This window comes from Anabrus simplex, chromosome 3 (assembly GCF_040414725.1).
Source record: "Anabrus simplex isolate iqAnaSimp1 chromosome 3, ASM4041472v1, whole genome shotgun sequence".
NCBI classification, from domain to species: domain Eukaryota; kingdom Metazoa; phylum Arthropoda; class Insecta; order Orthoptera; family Tettigoniidae; genus Anabrus; species Anabrus simplex.
In genome coordinates, this window is record NC_090267.1 from 324956246 (window position 1) to 324971349 (window position 15104).

A 15104-nucleotide genomic window follows, 5' to 3' on the forward strand; every position below is an offset into this window, starting at 1 on the left:
AAGGACATATGATCTCCAGTGGCTCATTACAGAATAAAAATTTAATTATTATATATTTGGTTTGTTACTGCAATCATCCTTGTTTCTGTGAAAATAGCTTCACAACATTGAAAAAGCCTGTAATATGCAATAACAAAAATGTACAACACAAAACACAGAGTAATGCAACAACCCTCACACAAAACACATGTACTTTTATCACAGTGTGTTCAATAACAACATTATTATTTATTTTATTCTTTTCAGTGCAATATACAGTAGATACAAAGCTAATTGGGGCAACAAACCAAACAAAATGTAATTACTCTGAAATGAACCATCAGAGACCATGGGTATTCCTAAACAACCTCTGAAAGTTTGTCGGTGAAGTTCGGATTCACCCTGTGTATAGCTTGATTTGCACTTGTTGGTTCCTTTCCATTACTCACTTCCACACCTAGTTGATTAAGTTAAAAAGTATTGGATGCTGTTGCTAACCTCTCAAGGGCAGTGAATGTAGTAGCAACTTCAGCATTAATTGACAAGGTCATGTCCTCTTGTGCCACTTAAGTAAATGAATTTATAGTATCAACATTAACAAGTACAAGAGGAATGATACAGGTAAAAAGAGAAAAAAAAGTGTTTTATGAATACGAGGGGGTTAAGATAATCTCACTTCAAACCTAGATAACATAACGTACAGTCGTCTGTGGAGTGCACACTTAATGTATCATGGATCTATGCCTAATGCCATTCCGTGCAGTATAATGGAAAGGAGCAAACAAGTGGAAATTAAGTCAAATGTAGAGAGAAAGGAACACATAATAGGACAAACACAATGATAGGTCAGTAAGGAAAGAGGGAGAAATTGAAAGAAAACACAAAGGGACAAAAACAATCTCCACATCCTCAAATAGATTGACCCTCTACTCATCAGTTTCAGTTCCTCTACATCCATTTCTTCCCGTCCCCTGACAAGCTAGTTTTTGCTTCCCAGCTTCATTAGGAGGGCAGGCTTCAACATCCATTGAGGGGTCATCTCAACAGATCTTCATTTTTGATATGAGAAGACCGGGCGAGTTGGCCATGCGGTTAGGGGCACACAACTGTGATCTTGCATCTGGGAAATAGTGGGTTCGAACCCCACTGTTGTCAGCCCTGAAGATGGTTTTCCATGGTTTCCCATTTTCACACCAGGCAAATGCTGGGGCTGAACCTTAATTAAGGCCATGGCCGCTTCCTTCCCAGTCCTAGGCCTTTCCTATCCCATCGTCGCCATAAGACCTATCTGTGTCGGTGCGACGTAAAGCCACTTTAAAAAAATATATGAGAAGTGTAGGGTAAGAAAAAAGCCAGATAAACACATAAAAAGGGAAGAGACAAAAAGATTAAGATGAGTAAAACTTGTAGTCCACCTTGGTAGTGTATTGGTTAGCATTATGAGCTGCTATCCTCAGAAGGCTGGGTTCTTTTCCTGGTCCTGCCAGAACTTTAAGATTGGCAAGAATACTGGTTTGTGGTTTAAAAGGTTCACGCAGCTCATCTCCATTAGAGATGACCCTAAAAATGAGCTGCACCCCCTCAAAATGATGACAAGAATTTACGTTTTTATTAAAGGTGGTAAAAGACTAGGAACACAGAGAAAATAACCCAACTGCTCAATAAATACGTACAGTAAGTGATGGAAAGGAACAAACAAGTGCAAATTAAGTCACATATGAAAGGATAGGAACATTGAATGAAACACTTCTATCCTACCCTTCCCTCATCAAGACTGAAGATCTGTTAAGATGGTCCCTCATTGAGAGTTGAAGCTTGCCCTCTTGATTAAGCTGGGAAGCAGAAATGAACTCATCAGAGGCTGAAAAGAAATTAAGATAGAGGAACTAGAATTTATGAGGAGAAGGCCAATCTACCCGAGAATGGTAGCATGTCAGGATATGGATATTGTCCTTGTCCCTTGGTGCTTTCTATTTCTCCTTCCCCCATTGATCTGCCATTGTATTAGTCTTATTATGTTTATTTCAATATTTTTATCTCAGTGCAGTATAAAGGTTACCACATGTAGTCTAAATGCAAATTCATAGGAGAAAATATTTTGGTCATTCATATGGGGATTGATGATTGATTCTATCTGTGGTTATGTGAATTTATCGGACCTTTTATACAGGGTGAACAATGAGACAATGACTGCCATGTGGATTTTGCTTGTTGACCAGGAAGCATATCTTCACTGACAGCATACTCAGGGTTTTACGATACAAACAAGTACAATGCATTTATTTTCATTCATAGGCTTCCATGGCTAACATTATTGTTTTGTTCTCAACCTGGGATAACTGCATCAATTTGAGCAGTATTTGCATATGAGGTGTTTCACCCATTCCAATGTGTAATGTGATATTATGAGTGACATAATACAACTAATGAAAGGGCCAAAAACTGAGCAAATTGCCACCTGATTGTCAGTACTTCAACCAGTTCTTTAAAAATGTGATTATTTCTTCTCTGGTCTTGAAAGCAGTCAAGACAGTATATTGTTGTTTCAAAATATTCTTATTGACTCAAATAAGAGGTAACTGTAAATCCTTGGTATATGAACATCAAATACTTTAATAAAATACAACTTCCTTTACAAATAATTACAAAACTTCAATATATATTTCATGAACACGCAACATCCTGAGACCAGTATACAAATGTGCAGTACAATGCATTTATACATTTAATTATACATTGTGAAAGTGCTCTGTGGAATAAATGTACATGACATCATCAATATAAAAAATTTTAATTAAGGCATTTTTAACACTGAGCTTCAATGCCTTCTCAAACCAGCCAGAGTCATGGTAGTTCCTTTGGCATTTTCAATTTTTCTTAACAGTATCTGTAAAGAAGAGAAATGAATAGTTAAATGATAATATAATATATTTCGTTGAAAGTTGAGTTAGTATTTTTACATATTTTATAATCTAAAAATAAGTGTATTGGCCAAATCAAAGGATCTAGAAAGGAAAGGGCTGAGCTGGAAGAGGATCCATGAGAATCCATCACCAACATGTTAGATTTTACACAAACTTAAAATATACTAGGTGAATCAGCTGGCCCTACCAATATTTTGTTCTGCAGGCCAACAAATGTGAGATTGTCGTGAGGTCAATATTTCTCTGTTTAGCATCCCATATGGTACTAATGTACTGTAAGCACATCCTGCAAATGATTCTGACACCATTATTGTTCCTAACATGTGACTATAGACCGTTGGAAAAATATGACATCCCTTCAATCATTTATCATACGACAGTCTTCCATGTAACTGTGTTGTCATGCCAGGGAACTGGGTATATATAACAAAATGTGAAATTAATGAAAAGTATGATACAGTGATGTGGAAAGAGTATAAAACAGCAAACTGGAGGAGTAACGTACTCTAAGGCATTTGTAATACAAGTCTCACTCATAGCCATGGCGTAGAGGATGTGGTTAAACGCTAGCCTACCAGTTAACGGAATGCAGTATTGATACTTCAAATCCTACATTGTACAAAAATGTTCGCATCACGACGAAGCTTTAATGCTTGAACAGCTACATGCAAGCAGTAAAACGCCACTATTATTGTCCTTGTGAGTTGCGCATACTGCACTGCTATATGGACGCATACATTGAGGTAACATCCAACTGCAAATTTTTTTCTGTAGTGCTGAAAGACGTTTATGCCAAACTGACTGGCCTGTAATTTTCAGCTTTATGTCTATCACCCTTTTGTTTATACACAGGGGCTACTATAGCAACTCTCCATTTATTTGGCATAGCTCCTTCATGCAAACAATAATCAAATAAGTACTTCAGATATGGTACTATATCCCAACCCATTGTCTTTAGTATATCCCCAGAAATCTTATCAATTCCAGCCACTTTTCTATTTTTCAACTTTTGTATCTTATTGTAAATGTTAATTTTATCATAGGTAAATTTTAATACTTCTTTAGCATTTTGGACATTATCCTTGTAACCAACAATATTTACATACTGCTGACTGAATACTTCTGCCTTTTGAAGATCCTCACATACACATTCCCCTTGTTCATTAATGATTCCTGGAGTGTCTTTCTTGGAACCTGTTTCTGCCTTAGAGTACCTATACATACCCTTCCATTTTTCACTAAAATTGGTATGGCTGCCAATTATGCTTACCATCATATTATCCTCAGTTGACTTCTTTGCTAGATTCAATTTCCTAGTGAGTTCCATCAATTTCTCCTTTCTTCCACAGCCATTTCTAACTGTATTTCTTTACATTCTAACCTCCTCCTTAGTCTCTTTATTTCTCTGTTATAATAAAGTGGGTCGTCACCATTCCTTACCACCTTTAAAGATACAAATCTGTTTTCACATTCCTCAACAATTGCTTTAAACCCATCCTAGAGTCTGTTTACATTTCTATTTACCATTTTCCACCGATCATAGTTACTTTTTAAAAACTCCCTCATGCCTGCTTTATCAGCCATATGGTACTGCCTAATAGTCCTACTTTTAAGACCTTCCTTTCTATTACATTTATTTTTAACTACAACAAAAAAAGCTTCATACCATCCATTACTTCGGTTTCTCTATAGAGGTCATCTGGTTTTACCAGCCCCACGTCCAGAATATTCTTCCCTCTAGTTGGTTCCATCACTTTCTGAATCAGCTGTTCTTCCCATATTAACTTATTTGTCATTTGTTGGTCATGCTTCCTGTCTTTCGCATTACCTTCCCAATTGACTTTTGGTAAATTGAGATCTCCCGCTACAATCACATTCCTTTGCACGTCGTTTCCCATACTGCATGTGCATATCAACTACAGCTAAACCAGGAGCTCCACGAGTGGGATTTCAAAAGTTGAATTAATTTCTTTCAGTGGCTGTGGAAAATGAGGCAGTATTCCTGTTGAAAATCTTGTTTTCAGACGAATCGTGATTCCACAATAATGATAGTGTCAACCGCCACAACTTGCACTATTGGACTGGAGTGTTGACAATTGTTACTGGATGTGGCAGGCAGTCTATTAAGTGCAATACGGAGTGAACGTATGATGTGGAGTCTTGGGTGTTCGCCTTATTGAACCATATTTCTTTGAGGGCCATTTAACAGGCACACGGTACTTGCACATTCTACATCATGAACTCCCATCTGCTGGAGGATGCGATACTTGGAGAACGTTTAACAATGTGGTTTCAATAGAATACAGTTCCATCACATTGGACATTAACTCTCTGTAACCTTCTGGAGAAGGTACATCCAGGAAAATGGGTAGAATCTTAAGTACCTGGCAATCAAGTACGGTATCTCTCAAGTGGAAATATTATTATTCATTCATATTTATACCATCTCTCTTAAAGATCCTTGTCAGTACTTCATGTGAGTTAGACCATTAATATTCTTAAATATGACGACATGCCCTTATGATGGAACTTGTTTTACAATTGTAAATTTGTCCAATTGACTGAGACTTTTCCTTATTTTTAATATTCTTTAAAAGGAATTTCTTGGACATCTATATTAAACAAACAAACATTTGCTTGCAAATAGAAGAACTTTTTTTATTCTGAGGGAGAGAACAAGTTGTTCTACTTTTTTTAACTCTCACATCCACCCACTAATCTTTGATACAATGCTACATGGGCATATTCTGTCTGGCCGGACATTCCGCTGTGGTAATACAGCCAGCGACTCAACGCCGAGTATCGGGCGGTGGTAAATAACTCAAATCCCTAAAGGGGTTAACGGCTTTGGGCGGATGAGCCCCTATAGGTATGTGGATAGTCCCTTCAGTGTAGGAAATGACACTGGAATCTGTAACAACTACGTATCATGACGTGTCCCCTTTCATGTCTCAGTGGGTCTCAAATCCGCGACCTCCGAGACCAAGGATATTGAGTATCGAGTTTAGAGTTTATATGATCATGTAACAGTGGCAAGAAGTTATAGTGCTTCAAATATTTGAGTGATAATTTTATTCTATGGACAATTATGATTATTCAAGCATAAGATTTCATACAAGTTTTTCTTGAGGCAAGCTGGTGCAACACAAGTTAGTGCATGTGTAATGTTGTGAAATAGTCAACAACATGATCAGTGTAAAACGGAAAACGCAATAGAAAGTTCTGAATGTGTTTCAGAAGGAAGTAGTGCGTAGATTTTCTGACACAATAAGAAGCCAGTCGTTCGAGTAAATTCCATGACACTCCCCATCAGTTAGTGGGAGGAACACATGAACCAATCAGGCTTAAAAACGACAAACTTCTGGAGAAGTAGAGGGGTAAAGCTTCGAGAAACTTTGAATGTAACATATAGGGAATGATACTTCGACAGATCGGGGAGAATCCATTGAACTACTGAACAAGCAACGTGTGTGTGGCAGTGGGGCATAACAGTGCAGAATTTGTAGATTATATATGTGGCAGTAAGCCGCAAAACCAGTTATAGGAGGCTGGAAATAAGACTTGCTCAGTTTAATTTTATATTTTTAGTCAAATAATGCTTTAATATGCAATTTTTGTTTCCATTTTCAAAACTCTTTTGTTATTCCTCTAAAAATAACCTTAATCTAAAATTACTTTAGATTAGGGTAATTACCCTAAAAGTGGCAACACTGGTAAGTACCTTCATTGCTGCCTTGTTGATGAGTCAAGTGTTTCAACAAAATTGATACATGGATCAGTTATCACTGTAGTTCATTTACAGCGAGTTCTAAGAGGATTGAATTGCTTTAATTCAGGATGGACTCAGCTCCTGATATGTTGCCCAGACACTTGGTGCATCATTAGGTAGCGTTCATTGTGCTGTTAAATGTTTTAAGGCAACAGTAGACATTCAAATCTGGTCTTCACCAGGTTCAAGCCATGGTAGGGCTACTTCAATGGTGGATGATGTATTTATTCAATTACAAGCAAACGGGTTATGAAATCACCTTCAGCATGTGTGGAAGTCAGTGTAAGTAAACATACTGTAAGACAAAGGTTATCTGGGAAAGAGGGGTGGCCTGCCTCCCAATGGGACATTACTAGATGCCTCAGCTGAGAACGAATATCACTGGCTGGAACCTTGTAAGGCAACGGAGGTAGTGTGACTGCTTCCTTGGTAGCTTTATGAGCTAACTCGTTTCCTACTGCACCCATGTGACTTGGGAGTCACAGAAATGTAATTCTGGTGCTAACTCTCCACAATCGGGCCAGCAGGTCCTGGATCCACTGCACCAAAGAGTGCCGCAGGAAACATACATCAATAGACTGTAATGAGCTTAACTTGTCAGTATATAGCAGAAAGTTTCGACGTTCACTGAAGAGCACGTACCACAGAGCTTGAAGGATAGCATAAAGCTCTGCTGTGTACATGCTACATGTGTCAGGTAGAGGAAAAAGAAACCTCTTATTATCGACAATGAATGCACAGCCTACTTTTGTTTGTCTTCCAACCATCCATGTAAATAACTACTGACCTTGGATATCAGGTAACAACGGACATGAAAAGCCTCCAATAAATGGAGGAGTCCATGTTCACTTTTGGGCTGGTGTGCAGAACAGGACGATTCCAGGTCATCGTATTGATCATGGAGGTACCTTACTTGGTCTCCCAACAAGGCATGGTACTGAAGGTACATCAAACAATCTGTAACTGCTATCCAAGCGTATACCAACCATCTGCGTTACTCACAGATAAGCAGCATACAGCCGACAGTTTTCATTGTGGAATATTCAGAATAGCTTTGGTGAAGTGGCATCTGCCACATATTCACAGCATAGGACAACAGCGTTTACTGGTGCATCAGGCGTAAAGGCAGTATACCAGATTCAGTGAGCAGGCTAGCAATGTAACTTGTGCGAAAAGTTTCCCTTGTCAACGTAACTCCGCTGTGGTGGACACTATTCAGTTTATCAAGAATGTTATTCCTTGCTGATCCATATGGTGCACTGCCGTAATCTAATCTAGATAAAATATGTGCCCTATAAAAGCATAGGAGCACCCTGCTGTCAGCCCCTCCATGTAGTGCCACAAAAAAACTTCAAAATATTTAGTTTCTTAGCATATGTCACATTTAATTGACACATATATGGCTCCCACAATAATCTACTATTGAAAAGGAGCCCAAGAAATCAGTACATGTCTACCACAGATAGATCAACCTCCCTTATATTAGAGCTCAGGATAGGGATGAAGACTGAGTTTCTGGCAAAAGTGAACAATAGAGGTCTTATCGGTTGAAAATCGAAAGCCATGTTCTAAAGTCCACAGTTCTACTTTCTTAATAGCTTGCTGTAGACATCACAAGCACCACAACACCACCAAGTGGCTTTCACCTACCCAGGAAAATGTGGTCAACGCTAAACAGGGTAAGAACAAACCATGGCAGAGGAGCAGATCTTCTCTACAAGTGGGGACATATATCTTCGAACCAGAATGCAATTGTGGTGCTCCCAGGCAGACCATATGGCACATAGTGATTGACCACCCAACGCATTCCTATAGTGGCTACTTCAGTGACTTTGTGGAAGCAGGTCCATCTGTAATAGACTTTATTAACAACTTGAAAGTCAAACTGTAAATAATGTAAATACGTAATTTATTTTTTGATTAATGTTGATATGTACAGCCAAACACTAAATAAATAAATAAATAAATAATGGCTTGCTGTAATTTTTACTCTGCGACTGCCATTTTTTGTGAGCTTTAATGCAGAGAAAAATCTGAACCAGCAGCAGCGATAATACCATTTATGGCAATCGCGAATAGAACTCTCCAGGGTTATGAAGTGGTCAGTGGAGGAGTGAGCAGCTCAAAAACCACACTGGTACTCAGATAAAAGTTATCTTTTCTCCAAACATCACACAAGTAGTTGATTCACCATCCTTTCAAACAATGTACGCAGACAGTTAGTGAGACAAATAGGTCTGTAACTTTCTGCATATTTAGGGTCTTTGTCAGGCTCCAGGAGAGAAATTATTATCCTTTCTCACCACTGTGACAGAAACTCATCCTTTATCCAGATTCGGTTGAACACCCCAAGAAGATATGGCAGGTTATCCTCACTAAGGTTTTTTAACATCTGGTTATGAACATTATCAGGTCTGGGAGCCATGTCCTAGCAAAATGCCAAGGCATTTCAGAGTTATAAACCTCTGAAGCATGAGTGGCAAAACACAGATGATGGTGTTCTGCCTCCTGCTTCAGTGCAAGGAAATCAGGATGGTAATTCCCAGAGTCAGACACATCTGCAGAATGACTTGCTCAATGATTAGCAACCATGGGTGGGTCAGTGATGATATTGTCTGTAATGGAAATTTCCAATACTAAGGGTGGTCCTTGTACCCGAAATGAATTGAGATTTAGTCCAGACTTGAGATGACAGTGTATGTGACATCATGGATAACACAACTTCCCCATGAAGCTTTCTTACACTTTTGATTAAGATCTTGCACCTTAGCGCGAAGTTTCTTAAATGTTACCAAGTTGACTGCAGTAGGTTGGCTAAGATACCATTTATGAATGCAATGTTGCTCGTTTATAGCTGCTGCAATTTCTGTTCTACCAAGAAACGTGTTTTCGTCAAGGAGTCCCAGAAGAAATTGGAATGGACTCCTCAGCAGCAGCAAGAATAACTTGTGTGCAGGCTATTCAGGTCATTAAAGGCAGCTAGTGATGTCCAATCAGCACATTTTAGAATCCATCTGGGAGGAGCCTCGATGGATTTCTGTTTCAACAAGAAAAGAACAATGGGAAAATAGTCACCATCACAGAGGTTGTAGTGTACATCCCATCGAAGCAGGGGAACAAGCACATAGCTGCACAGAGTAATGTCAATAGGGGAGAAGGTACTGTGCACTATGCTGAAGTTTGCTAGTTCCCCTGAATTCAAAATGCATAAATCCAGCTCTCCTATCAACTTCTTCAACTCCCCTTCCTCTGGGGCAAGGCATATTAGGCATTGAAATGACCCAATAGGAAGAAAGGGGGTGGAATCTGATCTACAATGTCAATTATATCATGATATTAAGAGGTTGGCCTGGTGGGAAATTAACATTACATACTGTAATTATGACAGGCAATGAAACACGAACTGCTACTGCCTACACCTGGGTTCTTAGTGGACCCACTTTGTTGTAAGTGTCAGAATGAGTGAAAATACCACTGGAAGCCCGGTTAGCACAATCCTGTTAGTATAATCTAGAATTTCTCGACTGTATGATAATCTGGTGTGAGGTTAGTAACTTGAATACAGACTATACTTGGCATGAACTGGCACAGCTCAGTAAGATGACTATACAACCATTACAATTCCATTGTAACAGTGCCATAGTGGGGACTTATAGAAAAGTTTTAGGTTGCAAGTGGTGAAACACTTCCTAACCTAAATATTAACATCTCCATCAGAGGACGGAGATGTATACTCGGCGTCCATGACCTCATCACTGATCGAGGTTAAGGACACCGAGTGCTTCTTCAACGCTTTTCAGCGGTGTGGGAGTCCTCCTACGAGGGAGCACGTAGGTTTTCCCGCAGGTTGATCTGCTGGCACTGACACATACTCTCTGGTTTCTCCTTCACAGGAGTGACGGAGCATCTGGTAAGGGTTCCCTTCTCCATCCTTTTTAATTGTTTAGATGGGCTCGGAGGAGGGTTCATCAATGATGACACCTCCGCCAGCTTGGGCGCAGCTTTTGCAGACCTCTTCGGGGAGGGAAACTTTGTCTTCCTCCCCTGCTGTGCTGGCTTAGGTTTCCTAGATGATATAGTCTTCTTTGTGGTTGAAGGCTGGGTAGTTACCCCTTTGAGCTTTTATCTTTTGTAGCATTGCTGATAGGCACTGTGCTATAATGCTGAAGTGAAGATTGAATTCAAGGAATTAAACTTACGGCATGCTTCCTGGTATGAAAGACCATCCAGTGTGTTGATCTCCTGCATCTTCTTCTCACTGAGATAGACAGGACAGTTTCTGTTTCAAGGAGAATGAAGATCAGCTCAGTTAGTGCACCTATTTTTTTTTGCAAGTTGTTTTACGTCGCACCGACACCGTCTTATGGCGACGATGCGACAGGAAAGGGCTAAGTGTGAGAAGGAAGAAGCGGCCATGGCTTTAATTAAGGTACAGCTCCAGCATTTGCCTGGTGTAAAAATGGGAAACCATATCCAGAGTTGCCGATAGTGGAGTTCGAACTCACTATCTCCCGGATGCAAGCTCACAGCTGCACGCCCCTAACCGCATGGCCAGCTCTCCTGGTCTCTACTCCTGTTTATGAAGGCTGTGCCTTCTGGAGAGATTTATTCAGGCTTTATAACTATTTATTGGTTATGGCACTTTGCCACTTTGTTGACCTGGCTCCATCGAATTATTTGGGCTGTGCCTATTGGAGTTTTATTGAAATTCTTATAATCAACTAATTAATTGATATTTCTTCAAATTTTTGTAAGGCTGTAAGACCTTAGGATGAAGTTGCTACAAGAATGGAAGAACATTCCACAAGAAGCCATAAGAAATGTCTGTGAAAGTATGCTCCAGAGAATGATGGCAGTGATTTGGGCAAGAGGGAGAAATACTCATTACTGGCAAGTCTTCAGGTGAGAAAGGAACTCCCATAGGGTCATTCAGTAATCTTTTGAATGTCCAAACCTGTCATATCACTACTTCAAAAGTAACCAGAAAATTATGCCCTTTTCTCTTTACAATATAACAGCAAAGATAATCATTTAATCAAAATCTGTTTATACTGTCTGAATTTAATTGGAAAGAAAACCTAAAGTTAAAATATGCTTAACTCCTTCAATTCCTATTTTCATTTCTCTCCTCAGTTGAATTATGAATCAAGAACCTCCATCATTGCTTGTCCTTCCACCACTCTTCTCCTGGTTTCAATATTTGTTCAATCTTTCCTCCGCTCTTCTCTGCACTCTCCTCCAGTGTATCCCTCCACTTCTTTTGAGGCCTTCCTTGTGTGCTTCCCTGTTTCTCTTGAAACACTTTCTCTGGAACTCAAGACTTCTTCCACTTGCATCATCTGTCCATACCATTTCAGCTATCTTGTTTCTATCCTGTCCTGTAGTTCTGAAACTCCAATATGCCAAACTAATAAATTTTCATACTAAATCACAAATTCTGAATAAATTCTAAGCATTCCAGATGAGCATATTTATTAATTTTACGTGTAACATAGACATTACTGTGTGTTCAAAATATGATTGCACTCAGCCCATGCCAGAACTACCACTTGTTTATGTCTGGTGCTCCATCATCAGGCACAGTAGCGCACTAAATCTAAGAGGGTCAGTTAGTCTGTCAGTTCTTGGTGATACAGTGGTACCTTTCACTCTAATGCCATTAGCCTCTGAACAATCAACTTGTATCCCATTCTGGAATTTGCCCTATTGTTTTTGCATTTGTAGAAGCCTCTGTGGCTCAGGCGGCAGCACGCTGGGCTCTCACCACAGGGTTCTGTGTTTCAAATACCGGTCATGCCATGTGAGATTTGTGCTGGACAAAGCAAAGGCGGGACAGGTTTTTCTCCGGGTACTCCAGTTTTCCCTGTCATCTTTCATTCCAGCAACACTCTTCAGTATCATTTCATTTCATCTGTCAGTCATTAATTATTGCCCCAAAGGAGTGCGACAGGCTTCGGTAGCCAGCACATTTCCTATCCTCGCCGCTGGATGGGGGCTTCATTCATTCCATTCCTGACCCGGTCAAGTGACTGGAAACAGGCTGTGGAAGTTTTTGCATTTGTAGCATTCACAAATTGTTTTTTAAAATTCATCATGTCCTGTTGGTAATGTGAGAGTCATGTGATGATTGTGCTTGTTTCACTTTCCTCTACCAATGACAATAAACGAACACTAGTTTCACCTTGCTCAAGTGAAATCAAATTTTGAATATGTTATACCATAGCTTTTACTCAAGTAAGTAAAAAAGTGGAGAAGAAGAATGGCTAGCCTAAACAAGAATGCAATTAACTCTTATCTTAACACTAGCAAGATACCCGTGCTCCGCTACGGTATTATACTGAAATTTATCATTGAATGCTTATTGTTTTAGATATATAATCTGCCAAAATTCGCGATCTGACTCATTTTCAAATGTGTTTAAATTTTTCTTTATATGCCAGGAGAATCTACTGTAATCTAAGAATGTTCTCCGAAGGAAAAGATTAAAAATGATTGGTTTATGATCAGAATAAGTACATCGAAAATCTACGGCCTGTTTCCAGTCATTCGACAGGGTCAGGAATGAAATGAATAAAGCCCCATCTAGCGGCGACAATAGGAATTGTGCCGGCTGCCGAAGCACTCCTCTGGGGCAATGATCGATGAATGACAAATGAAATGAAATATTGGACAGTGTTGCTTGAATGAATGATGACAGGGAAAACTGGAGTATCCAGAGAAAAACCTGTCCCGCCTCCAGTTTGTCCAGCACGAATGTCACATGGAGTGACCGGGATTTGCACCACCGAACCCAGCTGTGAGAGGCCGGCACGCTGCCGCCTGAGCAACAGAGGCTCCTTATAAGTACATTATGAACAGTAAAATCAATTGGTCTCACCTCCTTTTACACGCCACCACCGTTAACCTCTTAACATGAAAGCCCGAGTATACTCGGGGTTTTATATATTTATATAAAATAAAATCCCGAGTATACTTGGAAATGTCGCTCATTGATCGGTACCTAATTTAAAAGCCCGAATATACTCGTTTCGTTTTGTTTCTCAATATTTCCGCCAAATGTTTATGAAATTATTACTTCAGGGTCCTATTTTTGCCAACAGACGTCTCTGACTCAACTGTAGTGGATGTCGGTGACTCAGGCAGTTCGTTTTCGCGGCTTTCCCTCCCAATGTAGCATTGTGTGTTGATCCTTGTTTTAGGGCATTTCACACAGCCACAAACATATGAACAGTATTGAGTGTCATGTTGTATTACTTGCCATCTGTTTAGTGCTGTGTTATTTATTTTAGAACCCGCAATAAAATATCACGAGTATACTCGGGATTTTAAAACAAGAACTTTTCGGTGCCTTATATTTCATTGTTAAGTTCGAAAAATATATTTTCATTATTACCACTGTCATTAGTTTTCAATAAATAGCCCATTTTAACAATAAAAAAATTAGGTAAAAAAGATCACAATTTTGTAAATAATTGGTATGTTAAGAGGTTAAGTTTATTTACCACCCCACCAAAAAATTAAAAGAAGGCGTGTTTCTTTATGTTTAAAGGAGATTCCAAACACCAATGTTCACGTATATTACCTTCAGTTTGGAAATATAAGTATCCCCATAGAAATAATTAACTTTTTTCACTTCCTTTCACACTCCTCCCTCCCCCCCCCCCCACAAGTGAACTTTCCGTCATAAAATACTTGTTTCTTTAATAGTAAAGGATCTTCTAAATACCAATTATCACGACTCTAACTTCTTCAGTTTTTGATTTATGTGTCCTCATGAAAGGAATTCAATTCCTTTTCACTCCCGCCCGCCAAGATGGTTTCCCCCCCAAAACGTGTTTTTATTTGTTTTTAAAGGAGATCCAAATACCAATTTTCACGTCTGTAACAACTTTAGTTTTTATTAGATGTCTGTATTCTCATACAATTAAGTCAATTAATTTTTCAATTCTTTCAACCCCCCCCCACCTTAATTGAATTTTCCAAGAATACGTGTTTCTTTACTTTTGAAGCAGATTCCAAATATCGAATTTCATGTCTGTAACATCTCCATTTTTGAGATATCAGTAGCCTAATTAAAAGAATTCGACACCATTTTCAGTCACTTTTACCCCCACCCCCACCCCCCGACTCCACCCAAGTGGTATTTCCGAAAACTAAAAATACACATTTCTTTATTTTTAATAGAGATAAAAATACCATTTTTCACTTCTGTAACATGTTGAGTTTTTGAGATATACTGTAGAAATTCTCATTTTAAAATTTCACCCCCTTTTTAGTTCCCCTTAAGTGGAGTTTCCAAAAACAAATCACCTATGTTTCTTTACATTTACAGGAGATTCCAAATACCCACTTTTTTACGTCTGTAACATTTTACGTTTCTCAGATATTCTGTAGATATAGTCTTTCAAAAAATTCACCCCAATTTGTCACTC

General features: G+C 39.1%; 1 protein-coding gene across 1 annotated transcript in view; it reads right to left on the reverse strand.

The window, feature by feature from the left end:
• Positions 1-2723: 2723 nt before the first annotated feature.
• The window catches only part of LOC136866308 (transmembrane protein 184C), a 96180-nt gene continuing 83799 nt past the window's right edge, over positions 2724-15104 (reverse strand). Inside the window, exon 9 of the transcript XR_010859529.2 lies at positions 2724-2866. The gene's annotated coding sequence lies outside the window, so the exon portion shown is untranslated. The remainder of the gene's footprint in view (positions 2867-15104) is intronic.